Below are 15,936 nucleotides of genomic sequence, written 5' to 3'. Positions count from 1 at the left end.
ATGCTTACAGCTTCCCGTGGGTGTTGGTTTGATACCGTTTGGGGACAGCCAAGGAGGCATCTGCAGGCAACAAAGGTAGGTGTGTGCTTGTGTGTGTGTTTCCTATGCAGATCCTAAGCCCAGTGTCACATGCAAGTAGGAGGAGTAAGAAGGGTTCCTGGCAAATCCGGGTTATGGATTGCATTTAAAAAGGCCCCGTGGGAGTGCAATGGGCCCCTGTCTTGCTGCTTAGCAATAATGGTATGGGTTTAGGTTCTGCTGTGTGTACTGGTGGTTGACTGCCCCCCAGCCCAGAGTGTGCATGGAAAATTGTCTGGCAGCCTCCCTGACAGCAAGCAGTGATAGTGCCCATGAAGGGGACCTTGTTGGGCCCGCCCCTTTCACGGTTATCGCTTCTCGGCCTTTTGGCTAAGATCAAGTGTAGTATCTGTTCTTATCAGTTTAATATCTGATACGTCCCCTATCTGGGGACCATATATTAAATGGATTTTTGAGAACGGGGGCCGATTTCGAAGCTTGCTTCCGTCGCCCTATGCATTGACCCGATATGGCAGTATCTTCGGGTACAGTGCACCACCCCCTTACAGGGTTAAAAAGAAAGATTCCTACTTTCATTGCTACCTGCTTGCTGGCTAGCCAGCTAGCCAGCCCTGTGGGCCTTGCTGCTGCAGCCAAAAAACAAAAGGTGGTGCTGCTGCTGCTGCTTCTGCTGCTTCTGCTTGTGTCTGGCCGCTGTTGGAGCGTCCAGGCACAGGACTTCTGCTGCTGCTGACTAAATGGCCTCCTTAATTGGATCATTTGAGTAGCCAGCACACCTGTGCAGGTAGGGCATGACATGATAGGCAGCTGCCTTGATAGCGGGTGGGTGCTGAATGTTCCTAATTGACAAAATAAGATTAATGCTTATGAAGAAATATAAAATCTCATCCCTTCCCCAATATCGCGCCACACCCCTACCCCTTAATTCCCTGGTTGAACTTGATGGACATATGTCTTTTTTCGACCGTACTAACTATGTAACTATGTAACATAACATGGGGGGGGGGGGGGGGGTCTCCTGGCTGTTCACACAGGTGTGTCATTGCTGTACATTGACCATGCATTGCTTCTGTGGTATTGCAAAGGCAAAGACAAATGCTTCCAGCCATCCATTTCACTAATGGATTGGTCATCAGCTGGCTGTCTATGTCCCGCATCAATATAGACCAAAGTACAGAGGGTTAGGCTATGCTATTGTGCACCTACCTGATGCATCAGAAGGTGCGAGGCCCTTGCTAAATTCTGTGCACAGACTTTGAGATCTATACTTTAGACTGTATCTAAACCTGCTCCAACATGGACTGACATTCTGGCCTACTTTCAGCCGATGCGACTTGTCTGTCGCTGAACAGTCGCTTTTTATGTATTCAGCACCTATGTATAATGTTGTAAAAATGCTCTAGAAGCTAAAGTCGCAGAAATGTCACACATATTTGGCCTGCAACTTTCTGTGCGACAAATTCAGACAGGAAAAATCAGTATAAATCCTTAGAAAATTATCCCCCAGTGTCTCCATCTGCTGGCGGTATTGAATAAGCATTGCTGCACTGATGGGGTATGCATTAGACGAAAAAAAAGAAGAAAAAGAAGAATAATACGCCCAGAAAAGAGGCGAAAAGGAGAAAAACGTAAAAAAACGTGAAAAAAAAGTAAGAGGAAGAGAAGGGAAAAAAAGGTGGAAATGGGTTTAAAAGTGATTTCGGCGGAGAAATATATATATATATATATATATATATATATATATATATATATATATACGCGCACACACACACATATATATAAACGTATTCTCCGTTGAGATATTGCAGCCGCTGCTGTGTCCAGGCCCAGGAGCCTTAGCACTGTGCTGTGATGTCACTCAATACCACTGACATCACTAGGTGTAAACAACATCTCTCCTTTGCTGTGTATGTGACTATGGAGCTGTTTGGTGATGTCGTCTATTATGGCCTTCATAGAAGCAACAGGAGATTGTTGCATCCATCTAGAACCCTCAGAACTACAGTGCTATGATGTCACTCACTTCCACAGGCCTTGCAGAGTGTAAACAACAACAACCCAGCTTTGTTGTGTATGTAACCATAGGGATTTGTGATGTCACCTAGAACCTTCACAGCAGCGACAGCTTTATGAGGAGCATCAGCACTGCTCTGCCTGAGCAGAACCATCACCGCCATAGGTTGTCAAATAACCCGGATTTAACCCACACAGGTAAGTCCAATGGGGTGCAGGCATGTCCTCTATGCTTACAGCTTCCCGTGGGTGTTGGTTTGATACCGTTTGGGGACAGCCAAGGAGGCATCTGCAGGCAACAAAGGTAGGTGTGTGCTTGTGTGTGTGTTTCCTATGCAGATCCTAAGCCCAGTGTCACATGCAAGTAGGAGGAGTAAGAAGGGTTCCTGGCAAATCCGGGTTATGGATTGCATTTAAAAAGGCCCCGTGGGAGTGCAATGGGCCCCTGTCTTGCTGCTTAGCAATAATGGTATGGGTTTAGGTTCTGCTGTGTGTACTGGTGGTTGACTGCCCCCCAGCCCAGAGTGTGCATGGAAAATTGTCTGGCAGCCTCCCTGACAGCAAGCAGTGATAGTGCCCATGAAGGGGACCTTGTTGGGCCCGCCCCTTTCACGGTTATCGCTTCTCGGCCTTTTGGCTAAGATCAAGTGTAGTATCTGTTCTTATCAGTTTAATATCTGATACGTCCCCTATCTGGGGACCATATATTAAATGGATTTTTGAGAACGGGGGCCGATTTCGAAGCTTGCTTCCGTCGCCCTATGCATTGACCCGATATGGCAGTATCTTCGGGTACAGTGCACCACCCCCTTACAGGGTTAAAAAGAAAGATTCCTACTTTCATTGCTACCTGCTTGCTGGCTAGCCAGCTAGCCAGCCCTGTGGGCCTTGCTGCTGCAGCCAAAAAACAAAAGGTGGTGCTGCTGCTGCTGCTTCTGCTGCTTCTGCTTGTGTCTGGCCGCTGTTGGAGCGTCCAGGCACAGGACTTCTGCTGCTGCTGACTAAATGGCCTCCTTAATTGGATCATTTGAGTAGCCAGCACACCTGTGCAGGTAGGGCATGACATGATAGGCAGCTGCCTTGATAGCGGGTGGGTGCTGAATGTTCCTAATTGACAAAATAAGATTAATGCTTATGAAGAAATATAAAATCTCATCCCTTCCCCAATATCGCGCCACACCCCTACCCCTTAATTCCCTGGTTGAACTTGATGGACATATGTCTTTTTTCGACCGTACTAACTATGTAACTATGTAACATAACATGGGGGGGGGGGGGTCTCCTGGCTGTTCACACAGGTGTGTCATTGCTGTACATTGACCATGCATTGCTTCTGTGGTATTGCAAAGGCAAAGACAAATGCTTCCAGCCATCCATTGCACTAATGGATTGGTCATCAGCTGGCTGTCTATGTCCCGCATCAATATAGACCAAAGTACAGAGGGTTAGGCTATGCTATTGTGCACCTACCTGATGCATCAGAAGGTGCGAGGCCCTTGCTAAATTCTGTGCACAGACTTTGAGATCTATACTTTAGACTGTATCTAAACCTGCTCCAACATGGACTGACATTCTGGCCTACTTTCAGCCGATGCGACTTGTCTGTCGCTGAACAGTCGCTTTTTATGTATTCAGCACCTATGTATAATGTTGTAAAAATGCTCTAGAAGCTAAAGTCGCAGAAATGTCACACATATTTGGCCTGCAACTTTCTGTGCGACAAATTCAGACAGGAAAAATCAGTATAAATCCTTAGAAAATTATCCCCCAGTGTCTCCATCTGCTGGCGGTATTGAATAAGCATTGCTGCACTGATGGGGTATGCATTAGACGAAAAAAAAGAAGAAAAAGAAGAATAATACGCCCAGAAAAGAGGCGAAAAGGAGAAAAACGTAAAAAAACGTGAAAAAAAAGTAAGAGGAAGAGAAGGGAAAAAAAGGTGGAAATGGGTTTAAAAGTGATTTCGGCGGAGAAATATATATATATATATATATATATATATATATATATATATATATACGCGCACACACACACATATATATAAACGTATTCTCCGTTGAGATATTGCAGCCGCTGCTGTGTCCAGGCCCAGGAGCCTTAGCACTGTGCTGTGATGTCACTCAATACCACTGACATCACTAGGTGTAAACAACATCTCTCCTTTGCTGTGTATGTGACTATGGAGCTTTTTGGTGATGTCGTCTATTATGGCCTTCATAGAAGCAACAGGAGATTGTTGCATCCATCTAGAACCCTCAGAACTACAGTGCTATGATGTCACTCACTTCCACAGGCCTTGCAGAGTGTAAACAACAACAACCCAGCTTTGTTGTGTATGTAACCATAGGGATTTGTGATGTCACCTAGAACCTTCACAGCAGCGACAGCTTTATGAGGAGCATCAGCACTGCTCTGCCTGAGCAGAACCATCACCGCCATAGGTTGTCAAATAACCCGGATTTAACCCACACAGGTAAGTCCAATGGGGTGCAGGCATGTCCTCTATGCTTACAGCTTCCCGTGGGTGTTGGTTTGATACCGTTTGGGGACAGCCAAGGAGGCATCTGCAGGCAACAAAGGTAGGTGTGTGCTTGTGTGTGTGTTTCCTATGCAGATCCTAAGCCCAGTGTCACATGCAAGTAGGAGGAGTAAGAAGGGTTCCTGGCAAATCCGGGTTATGGATTGCATTTAAAAAGGCCCCGTGGGAGTGCAATGGGCCCCTGTCTTGCTGCTTAGCAATAATGGTATGGGTTTAGGTTCTGCTGTGTGTACTGGTGGTTGACTGCCCCCCAGCCCAGAGTGTGCATGGAAAATTGTCTGGCAGCCTCCCTGACAGCAAGCAGTGATAGTGCCCATGAAGGGGACCTTGTTGGGCCCGCCCCTTTCACGGTTATCGCTTCTCGGCCTTTTGGCTAAGATCAAGTGTAGTATCTGTTCTTATCAGTTTAATATCTGATACGTCCCCTATCTGGGGACCATATATTAAATGGATTTTTGAGAACGGGGGCCGATTTCGAAGCTTGCTTCCGTCGCCCTATGCATTGACCCGATATGGCAGTATCTTCGGGTACAGTGCACCACCCCCTTACAGGGTTAAAAAGAAAGATTCCTACTTTCATTGCTACCTGCTTGCTGGCTAGCCAGCTAGCCAGCCCTGTGGGCCTTGCTGCTGCAGCCAAAAAACAAAAGGTGGTGCTGCTGCTGCTGCTTCTGCTTGTGTCTGGCCGCTGTTGGAGCGTCCAGGCACAGGACTTCTGCTGCTGCTGACTAAATGGCCTCCTTAATTGGATCATTTGAGTAGCCAGCACACCTGTGCAGGTAGGGCATGACATGATAGGCAGCTGCCTTGATAGCGGGTGGGTGCTGAATGTTCCTAATTGACAAAATAAGATTAATGCTTATGAAGAAATATAAAATCTCATCCCTTCCCCAATATCCCGCCACACCCCTACCCCTTAATTCCCTGGTTGAACTTGATGGACATATGTCTTTTTTCGACCGTACTAACTATGTAACTATGTAACATAACATGGGGGGGGGGGGTCTCCTGGCTGTTCACACAGGTGTGTCATTGCTGTACATTGACCATGCATTGCTTCTGTGGTATTGCAAAGGCAAAGACAAATGCTTCCAGCCATCCATTGCACTAATGGATTGGTCATCAGCTGGCTGTCTATGTCCCGCATCAATATAGACCAAAGTACAGAGGGTTAGGCTATGCTATTGTGCACCTACCTGATGCATCAGAAGGTGCGAGGCCCTTGCTAAATTCTGTGCACAGACTTTGAGATCTATACTTTAGACTGTATCTAAACCTGCTCCAACATGGACTGACATTCTGGCCTACTTTCAGCCGATGCGACTTGTCTGTCGCTGAACAGTCGCTTTTTATGTATTCAGCACCTATGTATAATGTTGTAAAAATGCTCTAGAAGCTAAAGTCGCAGAAATGTCACACATATTTGGCCTGCAACTTTCTGTGCGACAAATTCAGACAGGAAAAATCAGTATAAATCCTTAGAAAATTATCCCCCAGTGTCTCCATCTGCTGGCGGTATTGAATAAGCATTGCTGCACTGATGGGGTATGCATTAGACGAAAAAAAAGAAGAAAAAGAAGAATAATACGCCCAGAAAAGAGGCGAAAAGGAGAAAAACGTAAAAAAACGTGAAAAAAAAGTAAGAGGAAGAGAAGGGAAAAAAAGGTGGAAATGGGTTTAAAAGTGATTTCGGCGGAGAAATATATATATATATATATATATATATATATATATATATATATACGCGCACACACACACATATATATAAACGTATTCTCCGTTGAGATATTGCAGCCGCTGCTGTGTCCAGGCCCAGGAGCCTTAGCACTGTGCTGTGATGTCACTCAATACCACTGACATCACTAGGTGTAAACAACATCTCTCCTTTGCTGTGTATGTGACTATGGAGCTGTTTGGTGATGTCGTCTATTATGGCCTTCATAGAAGCAACAGGAGATTGTTGCATCCATCTAGAACCCTCAGAACTACAGTGCTATGATGTCACTCACTTCCACAGGCCTTGCAGAGTGTAAACAACAACAACCCAGCTTTGTTGTGTATGTAACCATAGGGATTTGTGATGTCACCTAGAACCTTCACAGCAGCGACAGCTTTATGAGGAGCATCAGCACTGCTCTGCCTGAGCAGAACCATCACCGCCATAGGTTGTCAAATAACCCGGATTTAACCCACACAGGTAAGTCCAATGGGGTGCAGGCATGTCCTCTATGCTTACAGCTTCCCGTGGGTGTTGGTTTGATACCGTTTGGGGACAGCCAAGGAGGCATCTGCAGGCAACAAAGGTAGGTGTGTGCTTGTGTGTGTGTTTCCTATGCAGATCCTAAGCCCAGTGTCACATGCAAGTAGGAGGAGTAAGAAGGGTTCCTGGCAAATCCGGGTTATGGATTGCATTTAAAAAGGCCCCGTGGGAGTGCAATGGGCCCCTGTCTTGCTGCTTAGCAATAATGGTATGGGTTTAGGTTCTGCTGTGTGTACTGGTGGTTGACTGCCCCCCAGCCCAGAGTGTGCATGGAAAATTGTCTGGCAGCCTCCCTGACAGCAAGCAGTGATAGTGCCCATGAAGGGGACCTTGTTGGGCCCGCCCCTTTCACGGTTATCGCTTCTCGGCCTTTTGGCTAAGATCAAGTGTAGTATCTGTTCTTATCAGTTTAATATCTGATACGTCCCCTATCTGGGGACCATATATTAAATGGATTTTTGAGAACGGGGGCCGATTTCGAAGCTTGCTTCCGTCGCCCTATGCATTGACCCGATATGGCAGTATCTTCGGGTACAGTGCACCACCCCCTTACAGGGTTAAAAAGAAAGATTCCTACTTTCATTGCTACCTGCTTGCTGGCTAGCCAGCTAGCCAGCCCTGTGGGCCTTGCTGCTGCAGCCAAAAAACAAAAGGTGGTGCTGCTGCTGCTGCTTCTGCTGCTTCTGCTTGTGTCTGGCCGCTGTTGGAGCGTCCAGGCACAGGACTTCTGCTGCTGCTGACTAAATGGCCTCCTTAATTGGATCATTTGAGTAGCCAGCACACCTGTGCAGGTAGGGCATGACATGATAGGCAGCTGCCTTGATAGCGGGTGGGTGCTGAATGTTCCTAATTGACAAAATAAGATTAATGCTTATGAAGAAATATAAAATCTCATCCCTTCCCCAATATCGCGCCACACCCCTACCCCTTAATTCCCTGGTTGAACTTGATGGACATATGTCTTTTTTCGACCGTACTAACTATGTAACTATGTAACATAACATGGGGGGGGGGGGGGGGGGGGGGTCTCCTGGCTGTTCACACAGGTGTGTCATTGCTGTACATTGACCATGCATTGCTTCTGTGGTATTGCAAAGGCAAAGACAAATGCTTCCAGCCATCCATTGCACTAATGGATTGGTCATCAGCTGGCTGTCTATGTCCCGCATCAATATAGACCAAAGTACAGAGGGTTAGGCTATGCTATTGTGCACCTACCTGATGCATCAGAAGGTGCGAGGCCCTTGCTAAATTCTGTGCACAGACTTTGAGATCTATACTTTAGACTGTATCTAAACCTGCTCCAACATGGACTGACATTCTGGCCTACTTTCAGCCGATGCGACTTGTCTGTCGCTGAACAGTCGCTTTTTATGTATTCAGCACCTATGTATAATGTTGTAAAAATGCTCTAGAAGCTAAAGTCGCAGAAATGTCACACATATTTGGCCTGCAACTTTCTGTGCGACAAATTCAGACAGGAAAAATCAGTATAAATCCTTAGAAAATTATCCCCCAGTGTCTCCATCTGCTGGCGGTATTGAATAAGCATTGCTGCACTGATGGGGTATGCATTAGACGAAAAAAAAGAAGAAAAAGAAGAATAATACGCCCAGAAAAGAGGCGAAAAGGAGAAAAACGTAAAAAAACGTGAAAAAAAAGTAAGAGGAAGAGAAGGGAAAAAAAGGTGGAAATGGGTTTAAAAGTGATTTCGGCGGAGAAATATATATATATATATATATATATATATATATATATATATATACGCGCACACACACACATATATATAAACGTATTCTCCGTTGAGATATTGCAGCCGCTGCTGTGTCCAGGCCCAGGAGCCTTAGCACTGTGCTGTGATGTCACTCAATACCACTGACATCACTAGGTGTAAACAACATCTCTCCTTTGCTGTGTATGTGACTATGGAGCTGTTTGGTGATGTCGTCTATTATGGCCTTCATAGAAGCAACAGGAGATTGTTGCATCCATCTAGAACCCTCAGAACTACAGTGCTATGATGTCACTCACTTCCACAGGCCTTGCAGAGTGTAAACAACAACAACCCAGCTTTGTTGTGTATGTAACCATAGGGATTTGTGATGTCACCTAGAACCTTCACAGCAGCGACAGCTTTATGAGGAGCATCAGCACTGCTCTGCCTGAGCAGAACCATCACCGCCATAGGTTGTCAAATAACCCGGATTTAACCCACACAGGTAAGTCCAATGGGGTGCAGGCATGTCCTCTATGCTTACAGCTTCCCGTGGGTGTTGGTTTGATACCGTTTGGGGACAGCCAAGGAGGCATCTGCAGGCAACAAAGGTAGGTGTGTGCTTGTGTGTGTGTTTCCTATGCAGATCCTAAGCCCAGTGTCACATGCAAGTAGGAGGAGTAAGAAGGGTTCCTGGCAAATCCGGGTTATGGATTGCATTTAAAAAGGCCCCGTGGGAGTGCAATGGGCCCCTGTCTTGCTGCTTAGCAATAATGGTATGGGTTTAGGTTCTGCTGTGTGTACTGGTGGTTGACTGCCCCCCAGCCCAGAGTGTGCATGGAAAATTGTCTGGCAGCCTCCCTGACAGCAAGCAGTGATAGTGCCCATGAAGGGGACCTTGTTGGGCCCGCCCCTTTCACGGTTATCGCTTCTCGGCCTTTTGGCTAAGATCAAGTGTAGTATCTGTTCTTATCAGTTTAATATCTGATACGTCCCCTATCTGGGGACCATATATTAAATGGATTTTTGAGAACGGGGGCCGATTTCGAAGCTTGCTTCCGTCGCCCTATGCATTGACCCGATATGGCAGTATCTTCGGGTACAGTGCACCACCCCCTTACAGGGTTAAAAAGAAAGATTCCTACTTTCATTGCTACCTGCTTGCTGGCTAGCCAGCTAGCCAGCCCTGTGGGCCTTGCTGCTGCAGCCAAAAAACAAAAGGTGGTGCTGCTGCTGCTGCTTCTGCTGCTTCTGCTTGTGTCTGGCCGCTGTTGGAGCGTCCAGGCACAGGACTTCTGCTGCTGCTGACTAAATGGCCTCCTTAATTGGATCATTTGAGTAGCCAGCACACCTGTGCAGGTAGGGCATGACATGATAGGCAGCTGCCTTGATAGCGGGTGGGTGCTGAATGTTCCTAATTGACAAAATAAGATTAATGCTTATGAAGAAATATAAAATCTCATCCCTTCCCCAATATCCCGCCACACCCCTACCCCTTAATTCCCTGGTTGAACTTGATGGACATATGTCTTTTTTCGACCGTACTAACTATGTAACTATGTAACATAACATGGGGGGGGGTCTCCTGGCTGTTCACACAGGTGTGTCATTGCTGTACATTGACCATGCATTGCTTCTGTGGTATTGCAAAGGCAAAGACAAATGCTTCCAGCCATCCATTGCACTAATGGATTGGTCATCAGCTGGCTGTCTATGTCCCGCATCAATATAGACCAAAGTACAGAGGGTTAGGCTATGCTATTGTGCACCTACCTGATGCATCAGAAGGTGCGAGGCCCTTGCTAAATTCTGTGCACAGACTTTGAGATCTATACTTTAGACTGTATCTAAACCTGCTCCAACATGGACTGACATTCTGGCCTACTTTCAGCCGATGCGACTTGTCTGTCGCTGAACAGTCGTTTTTTATGTATTCAGCACCTATGTATAATGTTGTAAAAATGCTCTAGAAGCTAAAGTCGCAGAAATGTCACACATATTTGGCCTGCAACTTTCTGTGCGACAAATTCAGACAGGAAAAATCAGTATAAATCCTTAGAAAATTATCCCCCAGTGTCTCCATCTGCTGGCGGTATTGAATAAGCATTGCTGCACTGATGGGGTATGCATTAGACGAAAAAAAAAGAAGAAAAAGAAGAATAATACGCCCAGAAAAGAGGCGAAAAGGAGAAAAACGTAAAAAAACGTGAAAAAAAAGTAAGAGGAAGAGAAGGGAAAAAAAGGTGGAAATGGGTTTAAAAGTGATTTCGGCGGAGAAATATATATATATATATATATATATATATATATATATATATATACGCGCACACACACACATATATATAAACGTATTCTCCGTTGAGATATTGCAGCCGCTGCTGTGTCCAGGCCCAGGAGCCTTAGCACTGTGCTGTGATGTCACTCAATACCACTGACATCACTAGGTGTAAACAACATCTCTCCTTTGCTGTGTATGTGACTATGGAGCTGTTTGGTGATGTCGTCTATTATGGCCTTCATAGAAGCAACAGGAGATTGTTGCATCCATCTAGAACCCTCAGAACTACAGTGCTATGATGTCACTCACTTCCACAGGCCTTGCAGAGTGTAAACAACAACAACCCAGCTTTGTTGTGTATGTAACCATAGGGATTTGTGATGTCACCTAGAACCTTCACAGCAGCGACAGCTTTATGAGGAGCATCAGCACTGCTCTGCCTGAGCAGAACCATCACCGCCATAGGTTGTCAAATAACCCGGATTTAACCCACACAGGTAAGTCCAATGGGGTGCAGGCATGTCCTCTATGCTTACAGCTTCCCGTGGGTGTTGGTTTGATACCGTTTGGGGACAGCCAAGGAGGCATCTGCAGGCAACAAAGGTAGGTGTGTGCTTGTGTGTGTGTTTCCTATGCAGATCCTAAGCCCAGTGTCACATGCAAGTAGGAGGAGTAAGAAGGGTTCCTGGCAAATCCGGGTTATGGATTGCATTTAAAAAGGCCCCGTGGGAGTGCAATGGGCCCCTGTCTTGCTGCTTAGCAATAATGGTATGGGTTTAGGTTCTGCTGTGTGTACTGGTGGTTGACTGCCCCCCAGCCCAGAGTGTGCATGGAAAATTGTCTGGCAGCCTCCCTGACAGCAAGCAGTGATAGTGCCCATGAAGGGGACCTTGTTGGGCCCGCCCCTTTCACGGTTATCGCTTCTCGGCCTTTTGGCTAAGATCAAGTGTAGTATCTGTTCTTATCAGTTTAATATCTGATACGTCCCCTATCTGGGGACCATATATTAAATGGATTTTTGAGAACGGGGGCCGATTTCGAAGCTTGCTTCCGTCGCCCTATGCATTGACCCGATATGGCAGTATCTTCGGGTACAGTGCACCACCCCCTTACAGGGTTAAAAAGAAAGATTCCTACTTTCATTGCTACCTGCTTGCTGGCTAGCCAGCTAGCCAGCCCTGTGGGCCTTGCTGCTGCAGCCAAAAAACAAAAGGTGGTGCTGCTGCTGCTGCTTCTGCTGCTTCTGCTTGTGTCTGGCCGCTGTTGGAGCGTCCAGGCACAGGACTTCTGCTGCTGCTGACTAAATGGCCTCCTTAATTGGATCATTTGAGTAGCCAGCACACCTGTGCAGGTAGGGCATGACATGATAGGCAGCTGCCTTGATAGCGGGTGGGTGCTGAATGTTCCTAATTGACAAAATAAGATTAATGCTTATGAAGAAATATAAAATCTCATCCCTTCCCCAATATCGCGCCACACCCCTACCCCTTAATTCCCTGGTTGAACTTGATGGACATATGTCTTTTTTCGACCGTACTAACTATGTAACTATGTAACATAACATGGGGGGGGGGGGGGGTCTCCTGGCTGTTCACACAGGTGTGTCATTGCTGTACATTGACCATGCATTGCTTCTGTGGTATTGCAAAGGCAAAGACAAATGCTTCCAGCCATCCATTGCACTAATGGATTGGTCATCAGCTGGCTGTCTATGTCCCGCATCAATATAGACGAAAGTACAGAGGGTTAGGCTATGCTATTGTGCACCTACCTGATGCATCAGAAGGTGCGAGGCCCTTGCTAAATTCTGTGCACAGACTTTGAGATCTATACTTTAGACTGTATCTAAACCTGCTCCAACATGGACTGACATTCTGGCCTACTTTCAGCCGATGCGACTTGTCTGTCGCTGAACAGTCGCTTTTTATGTATTCAGCACCTATGTATAATGTTGTAAAAATGCTCTAGAAGCTAAAGTCGCAGAAATGTCACACATATTTGGCCTGCAACTTTCTGTGCGACAAATTCAGACAGGAAAAATCAGTATAAATCCTTAGAAAATTATCCCCCAGTGTCTCCATCTGCTGGCGGTATTGAATAAGCATTGCTGCACTGATGGGGTATGCATTAGACGAAAAAAAAGAAGAAAAAGAAGAATAATACGCCCAGAAAAGAGGCGAAAAGGAGAAAAACGTAAAAAAACGTGAAAAAAAAGTAAGAGGAAGAGAAGGGAAAAAAAGGTGGAAATGGGTTTAAAAGTGATTTCGGCGGAGAAATATATATATATATATATATATATATATATATATATATATATATACGCGCACACACACACATATATATAAACGTATTCTCCGTTGAGATATTGCAGCCGCTGCTGTGTCCAGGCCCAGGAGCCTTAGCACTGTGCTGTGATGTCACTCAATACCACTGACATCACTAGGTGTAAACAACATCTCTCCTTTGCTGTGTATGTGACTATGGAGCTGTTTGGTGATGTCGTCTATTATGGCCTTCATAGAAGCAACAGGAGATTGTTGCATCCATCTAGAACCCTCAGAACTACAGTGCTATGATGTCACTCACTTCCACAGGCCTTGCAGAGTGTAAACAACAACAACCCAGCTTTGTTGTGTATGTAACCATAGGGATTTGTGATGTCACCTAGAACCTTCACAGCAGCGACAGCTTTATGAGGAGCATCAGCACTGCTCTGCCTGAGCAGAACCATCACCGCCATAGGTTGTCAAATAACCCGGATTTAACCCACACAGGTAAGTCCAATGGGGTACAGGCATGTCCTCTATGCTTACAGCTTCCCGTGGGTGTTGGTTTGATACCGTTTGGGGACAGCCAAGGAGGCATCTGCAGGCAACAAAGGTAGGTGTGTGCTTGTGTGTGTGTTTCCTATGCAGATCCTAAGCCCAGTGTCACATGCAAGTAGGAGGAGTAAGAAGGGTTCCTGGCAAATCCGGGTTATGGATTGCATTTAAAAAGGCCCCGTGGGAGTGCAATGGGCCCCTGTCTTGCTGCTTAGCAATAATGGTATGGGTTTAGGTTCTGCTGTGTGTACTGGTGGTTGACTGCCCCCCAGCCCAGAGTGTGCATGGAAAATTGTCTGGCAGCCTCCCTGACAGCAAGCAGTGATAGTGCCCATGAAGGGGACCTTGTTGGGCCCGCCCCTTTCACGGTTATCGCTTCTCGGCCTTTTGGCTAAGATCAAGTGTAGTATCTGTTCTTATCAGTTTAATATCTGATACGTCCCCTATCTGGGGACCATATATTAAATGGATTTTTGAGAACGGGGGCCGATTTCGAAGCTTGCTTCCGTCGCCCTATGCATTGACCCGATATGGCAGTATCTTCGGGTACAGTGCACCACCCCCTTACAGGGTTAAAAAGAAAGATTCCTACTTTCATTGCTACCTGCTTGCTGGCTAGCCAGCTAGCCAGCCCTGTGGGCCTTGCTGCTGCAGCCAAAAAACAAAAGGTGGTGCTGCTGCTGCTGCTTCTGCTGCTTCTGCTTGTGTCTGGCCGCTGTTGGAGCGTCCAGGCACAGGACTTCTGCTGCTGCTGACTAAATGGCCTCCTTAATTGGATCATTTGAGTAGCCAGCACACCTGTGCAGGTAGGGCATGACATGATAGGCAGCTGCCTTGATAGCGGGTGGGTGCTGAATGTTCCTAATTGACAAAATAAGATTAATGCTTATGAAGAAATATAAAATCTCATCCCTTCCCCAATATCGCGCCACACCCCTACCCCTTAATTCCCTGGTTGAACTTGATGGACATATGTCTTTTTTCGACCGTACTAACTATGTAACTATGTAACATAACATGGGGGGGGGGGGGGGGGGGGGGTCTCCTGGCTGTTCACACAGGTGTGTCATTGCTGTACATTGACCATGCATTGCTTCTGTGGTATTGCAAAGGCAAAGACAAATGCTTCCAGCCATCCATTGCACTAATGGATTGGTCATCAGCTGGCTGTCTATGTCCCGCATCAATATAGACCAAAGTACAGAGGGTTAGGCTATGCTATTGTGCACCTACCTGATGCATCAGAAGGTGCGAGGCCCTTGCTAAATTCTGTGCACAGACTTTGAGATCTATACTTTAGACTGTATCTAAACCTGCTCCAACATGGACTGACATTCTGGCCTACTTTCAGCCGATGCGACTTGTCTGTCGCTGAACAGTCGCTTTTTATGTATTCAGCACCTATGTATAATGTTGTAAAAATGCTCTAGAAGCTAAAGTCGCAGAAATGTCACACATATTTGGCCTGCAACTTTCTGTGCGACAAATTCAGACAGGAAAAATCAGTATAAATCCTTAGAAAATTATCCCCCAGTGTCTCCATCTGCTGGCGGTATTGAATAAGCATTGCTGCACTGATGGGGTATGCATTAGACGAAAAAAAAGAAGAAAAAGAAGAATAATACGCCCAGAAAAGAGGCGAAAAGGAGAAAAACGTAAAAAAACGTGAAAAAAAAGTAAGAGGAAGAGAAGGGAAAAAAAGGTGGAAATGGGTTTAAAAGTGATTTCGGCGGAGAAATATATATATATATATATATATATATATATATATATATATATATACGCGCACACACACACATATATATAAACGTATTCTCCGTTGAGATATTGCAGCCGCTGCTGTGTCCAGGCCCAGGAGCCTTAGCACTGTGCTGTGATGTCACTCAATACCACTGACATCACTAGGTGTAAACAACATCTCTCCTTTGCTGTGTATGTGACTATGGAGCTGTTTGGTGATGTCGTCTATTATGGCCTTCATAGAAGCAACAGGAGATTGTTGCATCCATCTAGAACCCTCAGAACTACAGTGCTATGATGTCACTCACTTCCACAGGCCTTGCAGAGTGTAAACAACAACAACCCAGCTTTGTTGTGTATGTAACCATAGGGATTTGTGATGTCACCTAGAACCTTCACAGCAGCGACAGCTTTATGAGGAGCATCAGCACTGCTCTGCCTGAGCAGAACCATCACCGCCATAGGTTGTCAAATAACCCGGATTTAACCCACACAGGTAAGTCCAATGGGGTGCAGGCATGTCCTCTATGC

The 15,936-nt window shown here is 46.0% G+C and overlaps 7 non-coding genes across 7 annotated transcripts; all 7 read left to right on the top strand.

Moving 5' to 3' along the window:
- The first annotated feature begins 388 nt into the window (after positions 1–388).
- LOC130340063 (U2 spliceosomal RNA) lies at positions 389–579 on the top strand. The gene has a single exon (XR_008880269.1). It is a non-coding gene; the product is annotated as a U2 spliceosomal RNA (small nuclear RNA).
- Positions 580–2,669: 2,090 nt separating this feature from the next.
- Positions 2,670–2,860, top strand: LOC130340051 (U2 spliceosomal RNA). Its single transcript, XR_008880258.1, has one exon. It is a non-coding gene; the product is annotated as a U2 spliceosomal RNA (small nuclear RNA).
- A 2,084-nt stretch (positions 2,861–4,944) lies between these two features.
- On the top strand, positions 4,945–5,135 carry LOC130340039 (U2 spliceosomal RNA). Its single transcript, XR_008880247.1, has one exon. It is a non-coding gene; the product is annotated as a U2 spliceosomal RNA (small nuclear RNA).
- A 2,072-nt stretch (positions 5,136–7,207) lies between these two features.
- LOC130340133 (U2 spliceosomal RNA) lies at positions 7,208–7,398 on the top strand. Its single transcript, XR_008880330.1, has one exon. It is a non-coding gene; the product is annotated as a U2 spliceosomal RNA (small nuclear RNA).
- Positions 7,399–9,489: 2,091 nt separating this feature from the next.
- On the top strand, positions 9,490–9,680 carry LOC130340121 (U2 spliceosomal RNA). The gene has a single exon (XR_008880319.1). It is a non-coding gene; the product is annotated as a U2 spliceosomal RNA (small nuclear RNA).
- Positions 9,681–11,759: 2,079 nt separating this feature from the next.
- LOC130340109 (U2 spliceosomal RNA) lies at positions 11,760–11,950 on the top strand. Its single transcript, XR_008880308.1, has one exon. It is a non-coding gene; the product is annotated as a U2 spliceosomal RNA (small nuclear RNA).
- A 2,086-nt stretch (positions 11,951–14,036) lies between these two features.
- Positions 14,037–14,227, top strand: LOC130340097 (U2 spliceosomal RNA). Its single transcript, XR_008880297.1, has one exon. It is a non-coding gene; the product is annotated as a U2 spliceosomal RNA (small nuclear RNA).
- The last annotated feature ends 1,709 nt before the right edge of the window (positions 14,228–15,936 follow it).

The sequence above is a fragment of the Hyla sarda genome, unplaced genomic scaffold (genome assembly GCF_029499605.1).
Source record: "Hyla sarda isolate aHylSar1 unplaced genomic scaffold, aHylSar1.hap1 scaffold_565, whole genome shotgun sequence".
Lineage (NCBI taxonomy): Eukaryota > Metazoa > Chordata > Amphibia > Anura > Hylidae > Hyla > Hyla sarda.
Note: the sequence above shows the minus strand (reverse complement) of the source record. Positions and strands in the feature narration are given on the sequence as shown.